Below are 15590 nucleotides of genomic sequence, written 5' to 3'. Positions count from 1 at the left end.
GACACAGAACTGTTACTGAGGGCCACAGAACTGTTACTTAGGGCCACAGAATTGTTACTCGCACAGACACAGAATTGTTACTCAGGGACAGACAGAATTGTTACGGAGTGCCAGAGAATTGTTACTCAGGGACAGACAGAATTGTTACTGAGTGCCAGAGAATGGTTACTTAAGGCCACAGAAACTTTAATTAGGGCCACAGAATTTTTACTCAGGGACAGACAGAATTGTTACTGAGTGCCAGAGAATTGTTACTCAGGGACAGACAGAATTGTTACGGAGTGCCGGAGAATTGTTACTCAGGGCCACAGAAACTTTACTTAGGGCCACAGAATTTTTACTCAGGGACAGACAGAATTGTTACTGAGTGCCAGAGAATTGTTACTCAGGGACAGACAGAATTGTTACGGAGTGCCAGAGAATTGTTACTCACGGCCACAGAAACTTTACTTAGGGCCACAGAATTTTTACTCAGGGACAGACAGAATTGTTACTGAGTGCCAGAGAATTGTTACTCAGGGACAGACAGAATTGTTACTGAGTGCCAGATAGTTGTTACTTAGGGCCACAGAAACGTTATTAGGGCCACAGAATTGTTACTCAGGGACAGACAGAATTGTTACTGAGTGCCAGAGAATTGTTACTTAGGGCCACAGAAACTTTAGTTAGGGCCACAGAATTGTTACTCAGGGACAGACACAGAATTGTTACTGAGGGCCACAGAACTGTTACTTAGGGCCACAGAATTGTTACTCGCACAGACACAGAATTGTTACTCGCACAGACACAGAATTGTTACTGAGGACCACAGAACTGTTACTTAGGGCCACAGAATTGTTACTCGCAGAGACACAGAATTGTTACACAGGGACACAGAACTGTTACTGAGGGCCACAGAACCGTTACTTAGGGCCACAGAATTGTTACTCGCACAGACACAGAATTGTTACTCGCACAGACACAGAATTGTTACTCGCACAGACACAGAATTGTTACTGAGGGCCACAGAACTGTTACTTGGGGCCACAGAAACGTTAATCAGGGACACAGAATTGTTACTGAGGGCCACAGAACTGTTACTTAGGGCCACAGAATTGTTACTCGCACAGACACAGAATTGTTACACAGGGACACAAAACTGTTACTGAGGGCCACAGAACCGTTACTTAGGGCCACAGAATTGTTACTCGCACAGACACAGAATTGTTACTCGCACAGACACAGAATTGTTACTCGCACAGACACAGAATTGTTACTCAGGGACACAGAACTGTTACTGAGGGCCACAGAACTGTTAGTTAGGGCCACAGAATTGTTACTCGCACAGACACAGAATTCTTACTCGCACAGACACAGAATTGTTACTCAGGGAAACAGAACTGTTACTGAGGGCCACAGAACTGTTACTTGGGGCCACAGAAACGTTAATCAGGGACACAGAATTGTTACTGAGGGCCACAGAACTGTTACTTAGGGCCACAGAATTGTTACTCGCACAGACACAGAATTGTTACTCGCACAGACACAGAATTGTTACTGAGGGCCACAGAACTGTTACTTGGGGCCACAGAAACGTTAATCAGGGACACAGAATTGTTACTGAGGGCCACAGAACTGTTACTTAGGGCCACAGAATTGTTACTCGCACAGACACAGAATTGTTACTCGCACAGACACAGAATTGTTACTGAGGGCCACAGAACTGTTACTTGGGGCCACAGAAACGTTAATCAGGGACACAGAATTGTTACTGAGGGCCACAGAACTGTTACTCGCACAGACACAGAATTGTTACACAGGGACACAGAACTGTTACTGAGGGCCACAGAACCGTTACTTAGGGCCTGTCAGGGCTCCCAGGTATGACCAGAGGTGTGTGACTGAAGCAGGGAAATGCAGACCTCAGATATGTTATAAACAATATAATTTATTAACACTAACAGTACAAACATAAACGCAGTGCAATACTAAAACATAATACGGTGCAAACAAACCAAACCAAACCACCCACAGATAACAGTATATACAAGCAAGCGTCGTCAGGCAGGCCGGGTCAATATCAATTGGGCAGGTAGGTACAGGGGGAGCAAGCGGAGAATGGTCGGGGTCACAGGCCAGGTTCAGCAGGTAGCAAGCAGCATAGTACAGAGGGTCAGGCAGAGGGATGGTCCGGGTCACAAGCCAGGGATCAGAACAGGTAGCAAGCAGCGTAGTACAGAGGGTCAGACAGAGGGATGGTCAGGGTCACAAGCCAGGATCAGCAGGTAGCAAGCAGCATAGTACAGAGGGTCAGGCAGAGGGATGGTCCGGGTCACAAGCCAGGGATCAGAACAGGTAGCAAGCAGCGTAGTACAGAGGGTCAGACAGAGGGATGGTCAGGGTCACAAGCCAGGATCAGAGCAGGAGAAGTCAGCAAAGGAACAGAAACAGGATGCAGGACAGATACAGGGCCCAGGACAAACACAACACCAAGGCAAAGTCTGCAAGTCTGGCCATCCCTTAAATACACCAGTATCATCAGTTCCAGGTGTTAGCTGGCTGAAAGGTTGAGTCTCTGATTGCTGGGAGCACCCGCTGGCCAGCCCTGGTACTGCAGATCAAAAGGCAGGTGAGTCCCACCATTGCTGGCCAGTCCATTCCTAACAGTACCCCCCCCTCAAGGAGCGGCCTCAGGACGCTCCAAACAGTCCTAGCTGGGCAAAATGTTCCACCGCCCGGGTCTGGCAACTGGCGGGATATCAAAGACTGGCACACCGGGCAGGACTCCGGGCAGCGGCACACCGGGCTGGACTCCGGGCAGAGGCACACCGGGCAGAGGCACACCGGGCAGAGGCACATCGGGCAGAGGCACATCGGGCAGAGGCACATCGGGCAGGACTCCGGGCAGAGGCACATCGGGCAGGACTCCGGGCAGAGGCACATCGGGCAGGACTCCGGGCAGAGGCACATCGGATTACCAGGCGAAGCAGCAGGCAGCGGGCCACCAGGCGGAGCAGCAGGCACCGGGCCCCCGGGCGGGGCTACAGGCACCGGGCCCCCGGGCGGGGCTACAGGCACCGGGCCCCCGGGCGGAGCGGCAGGCACCGGGCCCCCGGGCGGGGCGACAGGCACCGGGCCCCCGGGCGGAGCGGTAGGCACCGGGCCCCCGGGCGGAGCGGCAGGCACCGGGCCCCCGGGCGGAGCGGCAGGCACCGGGCCCCCGGGCGGAGCGGCAGGCACCGGGCCCCCGGGCGGAGCGGCAGGCACCGGGCCCCCGGGCGGGGCGACAGGCACCGGGCCCCCAGGCGGGGCGACAGGCACCGGGCCCCCAGGCGGGGCGACAGGCACCGGGCCCCCAGGCGGGGCGACAGGCATCGTGCCCCCAAGCGGGGCGACAGTCATCGTGCCCCCAGGCGGAGCGGCGGGCGCCGGACCTCCAGATGGAGCGACAGGTCTCGGGCCCTCAGGCGGAGCGGCGGGCGCCGGACCCCCAGGTGGAGCGACAGGTCTCGGGCCCTCAGGCGGAGCGGCGGGCGCTGGACCCCCAAGCGGAGCAACAGGTCTCGGGCCCCCAGGCGGAGCGGCGGGCACCGAGACACCAGGCACGACAGTGGGCTCCGAGTCAACTGGTATGACCGCAGGCACTGGGTCAGACATTGGATGGTCTGGCTGGACAGCGGGCATCGGGTCACCAGGCATCAGGTCATTTGGCTCGACAGCGGGCACCGCGTCATCTGGCAAGGCAGTGGGCTCCGAGTCAACTGGTATGACCGCGGGCACTGGGTCAGACATTGGATCGTCTGACCGGACAGCGGGCATCGGGTCACCAGGCATCAAGTCATTTGGCTCGACAGCGAGCACCGCGTCATCTGGCAAGGCAGTGGGCTCCGAGTCAACTGGCATGACCGCGGGCACCGGGGCAGACATTGAATCGTCTGGCTGGACAGCGGGCATCGGGTCACCAGGCATCAGGTCATTTGGCTCGACCGCGGGCACCGCGTCATCTGGCAAGGCAGTGGGCTCCGAGTCAACTGGTATGACTGCGGGCACTGGGTCAGACATTGGATCGTCTGACTGGACAGCGGGCATCGGGTCACCAGGCATCAGGTCATTTGGCTCGACAGCGGGCACCGCGTCATCTGGCAAGGCAGTGGTCTCCGAGTCAACAGGCACGACAGTGGGCACCGGGTCATCAGGTACCGGATTGTCTGGCTCGACAGCGGGCATCGGGTCATCAGGTATGACAGCGGACACTAGGTCACCAGGCATCAGGTCATTTGGCTTGCCAGCGGGCACCGCGTCATCTGGCAAGGCAGTGGGCACCGAGTCACCAGGTACGACAGCGGGCTCTGAGTCAATTGGCACGACAGCGGGCACTGGATCAGGTACCGGATCATCTGGATCAACAGCGGGCATCGAGTCAACTGGCCTAATAGGATCGTCAGGCTGGATCAGTTCATCATGCTGGGTAGAGGCATTAGGCCGAGTAGAGGCTTCAGGCCGAGTAGAGGCATCAGGCCGAGTAGAGGCATCAGGCCGAGTAGAGGCTTCAGGCTGAAGAGAGGCATCAGGCCGAGTACAGGCATCAGGCCGAGTACAGGCATCAGGCCGAGTAGAGGCTTCAGGCCGCGTAGAGGCTTCAGGCTGAGGAGAGGCTTCAGGCTGAGGAGAGGCTTCAGGCCGCGTAGAGGCTTCAGGCCGAGTAGAGGCTTCAGGCCGAGTAGAGGCATCAGGCTGCGTACAGGCATCAGTCTGAACCACGGAAGGCAGGCTCACCGGTTTGGATACTGGCAGGATGGTATTGGTTGGAAAGAATTTTCGCTTTTTTCTGGTTTTAACTACTGGAGCACTGCAAGTAAACGCAGGTCTGCAAACGAATGGAGCAGCTGGAGACAGAGAAGAACTGGAGGATGGAACAGGAGAGGGAGCAGTTGCTACAGAGGGCTTTTTTACAGGGTTAAAGGCAGGATAGGTGCAGCGAGTGGGAACAGGGTACTGACATGCGGTAGATAGCCAAGTATACTGGGCTGTAACTGGAGGAGCTGGTGGGAATACAGGAGTAGAGTTAGAAGCAGGACTGGGTCTTTGTAAGCTGACTGAGGCTGGGTGCAACAAATCTGTCCATGTCTGCAGTAGGGGTTGAACAAAGCTGAGCTTACACAAAGTCTGTCTGGTCAATGACTGCACTGCGTTTATACAATCTCTCAGTGTCTGTGGTGAACATGTGGAATAACGCTCCAGAAAGTAACCCACATCATCCTCTAATAACCACACCAGGGACTCTACCTGGTCTGCACTAAATGGTGGCAAAAATTCATCCCTGCATTCGGGGGAACCAGATGAAACCAACTCTGCACAAACCTCAATCAATGGCTGCACCTCAGAGAACACTGTGCCCTGATCTACTAGAACATGAGCGAGCCGTATACATTCTAGCAATTCATCCCGGGTATACTCCTTCAGAGTTTGATAAGCATACTCCCTGTCATCAAACACTAGCAGATATAAATACTCAACCTCCTCAAGATCCATCCTTCCCATCAACAAGCCAAGATGGCTTCCCTGTGCAGCCACTTCTGGTCAGGATTGGCCTTGGTGTAATGTCAGGGCTCCCAGGTATGACCAGAGGTGTGTGACTGAAGCAGGGAAACGCAGACCTCAGATATGTTATAAACAATATAATTTATTAACACTAACAGTACAAACATAAACACAGTGCAATACTAAAACATAATACGGTGCAAACAAACCAAACCACCCACAGATAACAGTATATACAAGCAAGCGTCGTCAGGCAGGCCGGGTCAATATCAATTGGGCAGGTAGGTACAGGGGGAGCAAGCGGAGAATGGTCGGGGTCACAGGCCAGGTTCAGCAGGTAGCAAGCAGCATAGTACAGAGGGTCAGGCAGAGGGATGGTCCGGGTCACAAGCCAGGGATCAGAACAGGTAGCAAGCAGCGTAGTACAGAGGGTCAGACAGAGGGATGGTCAGGGTCACAAGCCAGGATCAGCAGGTAGCAAGCAGCATAGTACAGAGGGTCAGGCAGAGGGATGGTCCGGGTCACAAGCCAGGGATCAGAACAGGTAGCAAGCAGCGTAGTACAGAGGGTCAGACAGAGGGATGGTCAGGGTCACAAGCCAGGATCAGAGCAGGAGAAGTCAGCAAAGGAACAGAAACAGGATGCAGGACAGATACAGGGCCCAGGACAAACACAACACCAAGGCAGAGTCTGCAAGTCTGGCCATCCCTTAAATACACCAGTATCATCAGTTCCAGGTGTTAGCTGGCTGAAAGGTTGAGTCTCTGATTGCTGGGAGCACCCGCTGGCCAGCCCTGGTACTGCAGATCAAAAGGCAGGTGAGTCCCACCATTGCTGGCCAGTCCATTCCTAACAGGGCCACAGAATTGTTACTCGCACAGACACAGAATTGTTACTCGCACAGACACAGAATTGTTACTCGCACAGACACAGAATTGTTACTCAGGGCCACAGAACTGTTACTTAGGGCCACAGAATTGTTACTCGCACAGACACAGAATTCTTACTCGCACAGACACAGAATTGTTACTCAGGGACACTGAACTGTTACTGAGGGCCACAGAACTGTTACTTAGGGCCACAGAATTGTTACTCGCACAGACACAGAATTGTTACTCAGGGACACAGAATTGTTACTCAGGGACACATAATCGTTTAATTAAAGAGTATGTCAGACAACATGCAGAGGAGTGGCAGAGGAGGCAATGTTTTAGGAGCGAGCAGACGTGGCAGCAGAGGAAGGGGTCGAGGCAGCACTATTCGCAGCCAGAGGCCAGTGCTCCCGGTGTCATCCAGCGGTCGTGTCTCCACCGACAACCCTGCCGTCATCGATTGGTTGGCTCGGTCGTCTTCCTCTTCCCAGGTCACCTCTGACACCTACAGCCAACGGTCGGTGGGTACGTCAGACACAACCGTTAGTTGGCATGGCCCGGGACCAAGCCCACTGAAATCACGTGTCCTCTACCTGCCCCTGTCCTTTGGTGTTCCCTCACCAAGCGAAGTATCGCATGCTGTGGGCTCAGCCCCACTGTACAGTGAGGAAGAGCTAACAGAGGGCGGTCAGGAACGGGGGGAGACATCCGCCTTTTCAGCAGCTAGGCAAAGAAGTAGTGGCGAGGAGAGTGGCCCGGTAGCCGGTCTAGAGACAGGTCTGTCTCCTGACCCAGACGCAGCCGAGGGGGCTAGTAGTGAGGCGGAGACCCTACTTGATGATGAGGAGGTTGATCGCACTTTGCAGCCTCGTTGTCATCAGGCAATTTCTTCCGCATCATCAGGAGAAGAGGGTGGCAGCTTGGCAGTGAGCGAAACAGTCGGTGGGTTGCCCAGGAGACAGCAGCAGGGTCGCAGCAGTGTCAGTGGAAGCAGTGTCAGTGGAGCCAAACGGCCACGGAGTAGAGCACCAGCTCCACTGCAGCCTACCACCACGGCCAGTAGTGGTGCCGGTGTGCACGGAGGAAGCAGCAGTCAGCCAGTGAGGAGTATCGGGGGCAAAGTTTCCTACTCGGCGGTGTGGCAATTTTTCGTCAAGCCGCCCGAGGAAGTAAACGTAGCCGTATGTCGACTATGTGGCCAGAAAGTCAAGCGTGGCCAGGGGGCCCATGTTGGGACTACAGCGTTGCGGCAGCATATGCAGCGTCGCCATTTGGTGGCCTGGGAAAACCGTGATAAAGATACGGCGGTTCTGCCCGCCCCAGCCCCCGCTCCATCACCCGCTCTGTTACTTGCTCCGTCACCCGACGTCAATCGCCCTCCATCAGCCAGTCAAGGCTCCAACACCTCTGCTGAGGGGAGTTGTCACTCGTTGGCATCTTCTGCTCGTTCAGATGCTCCTTCTCCTGCTACTCCTCTTCACGGATTCCGTCAGCAGTCTTTCTTGGAATCCGTTTCCAAGAGACAACAGTTTGCGAGCACGCACCCGACGGTGCAAAAGCTGAACGTCCTCCTGTCCAAGTTGCTGGTGCTGCAGTCCCTCCCTTTCCAAGTGGTGGACTCAGCACCTTTCAGAGAAATGATGGCTTGTGCCGCGCCGCGGTGGAGAGTGCCAAGCCGTCATTTCTTCGCCAAAAAGGCAGTGCCAGCCCTGCATTCATATGTAGAAGACATGGTGGGCCAGTCTTTGAGCATGTCGGTCTCTGCCAAAGTGCACGGCAGCGCCGACGTGTGGAGCTGTAACTACGGTCAGGGACAGTACATGTCATTTACGGCCCACTGGGTGAACGTGGTGCCGTCACAGCCGCACCAGCAACTTGGACAGGTCACGCCGCTTTTGCCTCCACGTTTGCACGTCCTTGGTCCGGCAAAGATGTCCGCCTCTACCACCTCTTCTTCCGCCGTGTCCTCAGCCGCCACCCCCGTGCCAAGTCCCATTACCCGACCGGCATATCACATGTGCAGGGCGCAACGGTGTCACGCTGTTCTGCACCTGGTATGCCTTGGCAAACGTAGTCACACAGGGGAGGAACTTCTGAGTGTAATGAACAGAGAAATCGACAGATGGCTGTCTCCGCGCAAACTGAAAATCGGAACCATGTTGACCGACAACGGAAAGAACATGGTGTCTGCTCTGCGTCAAGGAAGGTTGTGCCATGCGCCATGCATGGCTCACGTGTTCAATCTGGTTGTCAAGCGGTTCCTAAAATCCACCATCCCACTGCAAGACATCCTTAAAATGTCACGTAAACTTTGCATGCATTTCAGCCATTCCTACACCGCAAAGCACACCCTCCTTGAGCTGCAGCGGCAGAACGGAATTCCACATCATCGCCTGATCTGCGACGTTGCAACAAGGTGGAATTCAACCCTACACATGTTAGACCGCCTTTACGAGCAGCGAAAGGCCATCACCGATTTCCTGATGTTACAAGCGGATAAAGGTACTCCCCTGTGTAACTTCGATGTCAGCCATTGGCAGCTCATGCGTGACACCTGCCGCTTGCTCAGGCCCTTTGAGGAGGCCACGCTATTCGTGAGTCGGCAGGACTATGGGATGAACGACGTCATTCCTCTGTTGCACGTCCTTGAACAAATGCTGTTAACAATGGCTGGTCAGGGTGCGGTAGACGTGGCGCACAGATCTCAACGCCACATGACCCCTGTGGGGGCAGGACAGGAAGAAGAGGAGGAGGTAGAGGAGGACATTTGTGCTCAGGAATTATTGAGTGAAATGGGTGGTTTTTCCACTCAGCGGACAGGAGTGGAGGAGCAGGAGCATCTGGTAGAGGAGGAGGAGGAGGAGACAGAGGACCCAGACGCACCGTGGCAGTATGCTGTGGAGATGGAGGCAGGGAGTCCCTCGCATTCCTTGGCACAAATGGCCCATAGCATGCTCGGTTGCTTGCGTAGCGACAGCCGAATAATAACCATCAGACAGAGGGATGACTTTTGGCTGTCCACCTTGTTGGACCCTCGCTACCGTTCCAAAATGGTGGCCTTTTTCACACCTGCTGAGAGGGAGGCCAAAATAACGTACTATAAAAACCACCTATGTAGTCAGCTGGTCTCTGCCTTTGTGCACCAACGTCCATCCTCAGACACTGTGGGCCCTGTGCGCTCGCGTTCCGCTGCCATGGCAGCAGGGGAGGGGTGGGGTGGTAGGAGCAGTGGCAGCTCCACCAGCAGCGGCTGCCTCATTCTGCAGTCGATGATGAGTAGCTTTCTTCACCAGCGCAGTGAGGAAACTACTAACCAGCCGCAGCAGCAGCAGCAGCAGCAGCAGCATCAGGTGGACCTGGAGCAGGACCTCAAACAACAGGCTTGGGCCTACTTGGACAGCACCCTGCCAACCGAGGTAGACAATCCCCTTGACTACTGGTCAACGACACTTGACCTTTGGCCCCAACTAGCTGAATTTGCCCTTGAAAGGCTGTCATGCCCGGCCAGTAGCGTGGCATCGGAGCGCGTGTTTAGTGCGGCAGGAGGTATTGTAACTCCGCGGAGGACACGACTGTCCACCCAAAGTGTGGAGAGACTCACGTTTGTGAAAATGAATCAGGCGTGGATTAGTCTGGATTTCAAACCACCAGTTCCTGACACAACTGACTAAATCCGCCATGAATCATGCCTCAAACATGTGCCACTTTCAGGTCTCCTCACACACTTCTGGTGTGTAGAATTTTTTGACATAGGGTGCTGGCAGACTACGGGCCTCCCATAGCTGCTGCCAGGACCCTAATCTGCCACAGGCCCCTATATACCGCCTCCTCATGCTGCTGCCAGGTCCAGAGTCTCTCATGGGTCCCTGTACGGCCTCCCATTGCTGCTGTCTCCATCGCCACACTCTGCCATGTGCCACTTTCAGGTCTCCTCACACACTGCTGGTGTGTAGAATTTTTAGACATAGGGTGCTGGCAGATTATGGGCCTCCTATAGCTGCTGCCAGGCCCCTAATCTGCCATGGGCCCCTATACCGCCTCCTCATGCTGCTGCCAAGTCCAGAGTCTCTCATGGGTCCCTGTACGGCCTCCCATTGCTGCTGTCTCCATCGCCACACTCTGCCATGTGCCACTTTCAGGTCTCCTCACACACTGCTGGTGTGTAGAATTTTTTGACATAGGGTGCTGGCAGATTATGGGCCTCCTATAGCTGCTGCCAGGCCCCTAATCTGCCATGGGCCCCTATACCGCCTCCTCATGCTGCTGCCAAGTCCAGAGTCTCTCATGGGTCCCTGTACGGCCTCCCATTGCTGCTGTCTCCATCGCCACACTCTGCCATGTGCCACTTTCAGGTCTCCTCACACACTGCTGGTGTGTTGAATTTTTTGACATAGGGTGCTGGCAGATTACGGGCCTCCCATAGCTGCTGCCAGGCCCCTAATCTGCCATGGGCCCCTATATACCGCCTCCTCATGCTGCTGCCAGGTCCACAGTGTCTCATGCCATGTGCCACTTTCAGGTCTCCTCACACTGCTGGTGTGTAGAATTTTTTGACATAGGGTGCTGGCAGATTACGGGCCTCCCATAGCTGCTGCCAGGCCCCTAATCTGCCATAGGCCCCTATATACCGCCTCCTCATGCTGCTGCCAGGTCTAGAGTCTGTCATGGGTCCCTGTACGGCCTCCCATTGCTGCTGTCTCCATCGCCACACTCTGCCATGTGCCACTTTCAGGTCTCCTCACACTGCTGGTGTGTAGAATTTTTTGACATAGGGTGCTGGCAGATTACGGGCCTCCTATAGCTGCTGCCAGGCCCCTAATCTGCCATAGGCCCCTATATACCGCCTCCTCATGCTGCTGCCAGGTCCAGAGTCTCTCATGGGTCCCTGTACGGCCTCCCATTGCTGCTGTCTCCATCGCCACACTCTGCCATGTGCCACTTTCAGGTCTCCTCACACTGCTGGTGTGTTCAATTTTTTGACATAGGGTGCTGGCAGATTACGGGCCTCCCATAGCTGCTGCCAGGCCCCTAATCTGCCATGGGCCCCTATACCGCCTCTTCATGCTGCTGCCAGGTCCACAGTCTCTCATGCCATGTGCCACTTTCAGGTCTCCTCACACTGCTGGTGTGTTCAATTTTTTGACATAGGGTGCTGGCAGATTACGGGCCTCCCATAGCTGCTGCCAGGCCCCTAATCTGCCATGGGCCCCTATACCGCCTCCTCATGCTGCTGCCAAGTCCAGAGTGTGTCATGGGTCCCTGTACGGCCTCCCATTGCTGCTGTCTCCATCGCCACACTCTGCCATGTGCCACTTTCAGGTCTCCTCACACTGCTGGTGTGTTGAATTTTTTGACATAGGGTGCTGGCAGATTACGGGCCTCCCATTGCTGCTGCCAGGCACGTAATCTGCCATGGGCCCCCGTACCGACTCCTCATGCTGTGACGTTGCAACAAGGTGGAATTCAACCCTACATATGTTAGACCGCCTTTACGAACAGCGAAAGGCCATCACCGATTTCCTGATGTTAAAAGCGGATAAAGGTACTCCCTGTGTAACTTAGATGTCAGCCATTGGCAGCTCATGCGTGACACCTGCGCTTGCTCAGGCCCTTTGAGGAGGCCACGCTATTCGTGAGTCGGCAGGACTATGGGATGAACGACGTCATTCCTCTGTTGCACGTCCTGGAACAAATGCTGTTAACAATGGCTGGTCAGGGTGCGGTAGACGTGGCGCACAGATCTCAACGCCACATGACCCCTGTGGGGGCAGGACAGGAAGAAGAGGAGGAGGTAGAGGAGGACATTTGTGCTCAGGAATTATTGAGTGAAATGGGTGGTTTTTCCACTCAGCGGACAGGAGTGGAGGAGCAGGAGCATCTGGTAGAGGAGGAGGAGACAGAGGACCCAGACGCACCGTGGCAGTATGCTGTGGAGATGGAGGCAGGGAGTCCCTCGCATTCCTTGGCACAAATGGCCCATAGCATGCTCGGTTGCTTGCGTAGCGACAGCCGAATAATAACCATCAGACAGAGGGATGACTTTTGGCTGTCCACCTTGTTGGACCCTCGCTACCGTTCAAAAATGGTGGCCTTTTTCACACCTGCTGAGAGGGAGGCCAAAATAACGTACTATAAAAACCACCTATGTAGTCAGCTGGTCTCTGCCTGTCTGCGCCAACGTCCATCCTCAGACACTGTGGGCCCTGTGCGCTCGCGTTCCGCTGCCATGGCAGCAGGGGAGGGGTGGGGTGGTAGGAGCAGTGGCAGCTCCACCAGCAGCGGCTGCCTCAGTCTGCAGTCGATGATGAGTAGCTTTCTTCACCAGCGCAGTGAGGAAACTACTAACCAGCCGCAGCAGCAGCAGCAGCAGCATCAGGTGGACCTGGAGCAGGACCTCAAACAACAGGCTTAGGCCTACTTGGACAGCACCCTGCCAACCGAGGTAGACAATCCCCTTGACTACTGGGCAACGAAACTTGACCTTTGGCCCCAACTAGCTGAATTTGCCCTTGAAAGGCTGTCATGCCCGGCCAGTAGCGTGGCATCGGAGCGCGTGTTTAGTGCGGCAGGAGGTATTGCAACTCCGCGGAGGACACGACTGTCCACCCAAAGTGTGGAGAGACTGAGGTTTGTGAAAATGAATCAGGCGTGGATTAGTCTGGATTTCAAACCACCAGTTCCTGACACAACTGACTAAATCCGCCATGAATCATGCCCCAAACATGTGCCACTTTCAGGTCTCCTCACACTGCTGGTGTGTTACATTTTTTGTCATAGGGTGCTGGCAGATTACGGGCCTCCCATAGCTGCTGCCAGGCCCCTAATCTGCCATGGGCCCCTATACCGCCTCCTCATGCTGCTGCCAAGTCCAGAGTCTCTCATGGGTCCCTGTACGGCCTCCCATTGCTGCTGTCTCCATCGCCACACTCTGCCATGTGCCACTTTCAGGTCTCCTCACACTGCTGGTGGGTTCCATTTTTTGTCATAGGGTGCTGGCAGATTACGGGCCTCCCATAGCTGCTGCCAGGCCCCTAATCTGCCATGGGCCCCCGTACCGACTCCTCATGCTGCTGCCAGGCCCGTAATCTGTCATGGGCCCCTGTTGTCGCTTGTTGGCATATTCCGCTCGTTCAGATGCTCCTTCTCCTGCTACTCCTCTTCACGGATTCCGTCAGCAGTCTTTCTTGGAATCCGTTTCCAAGAGACAACAGTTTGCGAGCACGCACCAGACGGTGCAGAAACTGAACGTCCTCCTGTCCAAGTTGCTGCTGCCAGGCTCGTAATCTGTCATGCTCCCCTGTACCGCCTCCTCATGCTGCTGCCAGGTCCAGAGTGTGTCATGGGCCCCCGTACCGACTCCAAATGCTGCTGCCAGGCCCGTAATCTGTCATGGGCCCCTGTACCGCCTCCCCATGCTGCTGCCAGGTCCAGATTGTGTCATGGGTCCCTGTACGGCCTCCCATTGCTGCTGCCAGGCCCGTAATCTGCCATGGGCCCCCGTACCGACTCCTCATGCTGCTGCCAGGCCCGTAATCTGCCATGGGCCCCTGTACCGCCTCCTCATGCTGCTGCCAGGTCCAGAGTGTGTCATGGGTCCCTGTACGGCCTCCCATTGCTGCTGTCTCTATCGCCACACTCTGCCATGTGCCACTTTCAGGTCTCCTCACACTGCTGGTGGTTTCCATTTTTGTCATAGGGTGCTGTATGGCCTCCCATTGCTGCTGCCTCCACCGCCACACTGTGGCTCCACACTCTGGTTTTGGCCCCGTGACTGCCCAAATGAGTGAAGTGTGCGGTGATTCTAAGATCGACGGCACTCATCTGCATGTCATACTGCCTGACAGTATTATTTCTCTTCCCCAGCAGACTCCAAGGGCATTTAAATTAAAGGTACAGTGTTCAGCACTAATATTAAGTCTCTCTGAAGCCTAGAAACACCCTTTTTTAAGTTAAATTCACAGCGAATATATTCGACTCGAATCAAAATTTTTCCACGAATTCGCCGAATCAGTCGAATCGAATTTTTGAATACTTCGCTCATCTCTAGTTGTAATGTTTAATTGTCACTGAGGTGTTATTACTTTAATGGATAGAGCAACCATTTTCGTTTCTGACAGTATAATTCAGGAGGGATTACAGGGTCCTGCTTGTGAGAGCTTACTGCATAGTCTACAAAGGATGGCCAAATGATACAAAGGTGGCATGAGCTAGAAGAGTAAGTTAAACTACAATTTATTAGTAGAGGCAGAATAGGTCTCCCTGAGAAAATGGATTTTCAAGGATTGTTTGAAGATAGGCAGTGTCCTGAACTCGCTCCCCGTACTCCCGGAGTCTATGGGAAGCTATTCAAGCAGATAACCTTCTCTGCACACACAATAATAGACGGTTTTAACTCGTCTCTACTTTATTGGCACGTTGCAGATAACTGATAAATCTAACACAAGAAGATAACATACAATCACTATACGATAAACATCACAGATAAAATGACACTCAATATAGCCAAGATCCTCTTCTATACAATCCTAGCTACCTATAGCAGAGAAAAAGGGACATTAATTACCTCCAATGCCGTCAGCTGGAAAGAGATAGAGTTTGGTGCTTCTCTCATGTACAGAATCATGGTTTCCTATGAGGTGGTTCACTTCCTGTATTGTGGGAGGAGCGATGACCTTTACATCACATCCTGGCTTAGCTAAATAACACAGCTCTGAAGTTTAGCCAGTAGGTGGCATAAGGGAACAGATAACTAATCTGTAAATAAAACATGACCAGGGGCGGACTGACAACTCATGGGGCCCCCGGGCAATAGGGGATCATGGGGCCCCTGTGTCTTTGCCCAAACTCAAAAAAGCCTATGAAAAAAGGTACCAGGGGCATCTCATGGGGCCCCCTACTGACCCCGGGCCCTCGGGCAGTGCCCGAGTTTCAAAATGGTCAGTCCGCCCCTGAACATGACTCCAATCAAATGCAAAACAACATACAATTATTATACAGGTCTGTAAGGGATTTCCGGCAAGATGAATCGTGACCGGAAATGTGCAATCGCGCACATGCAAGTGCACACGCATGGCGAAGTTTGGCACCAGACGGCCTATTTAAGGAGTGTCTCTGCTCGTGTTCAGTGCTGACTGGTCTTCAGCTCCCCGTGTCCTACTTGTTCCTGTATGATTCCTTTGTTGCTGACCCGGCTTGTTC

The sequence above is a fragment of the Staurois parvus genome, unplaced genomic scaffold, assembly GCF_062004578.1.
Source record: "Staurois parvus isolate SC_StPar_1 unplaced genomic scaffold, SC_StPar_1.0 ptg000235l, whole genome shotgun sequence".
NCBI lineage: Eukaryota > Metazoa > Chordata > Amphibia > Anura > Ranidae > Staurois > Staurois parvus.
The sequence above is the reverse complement of the archived record's forward strand: the minus strand, read 5'-3'. Positions refer to the sequence as shown.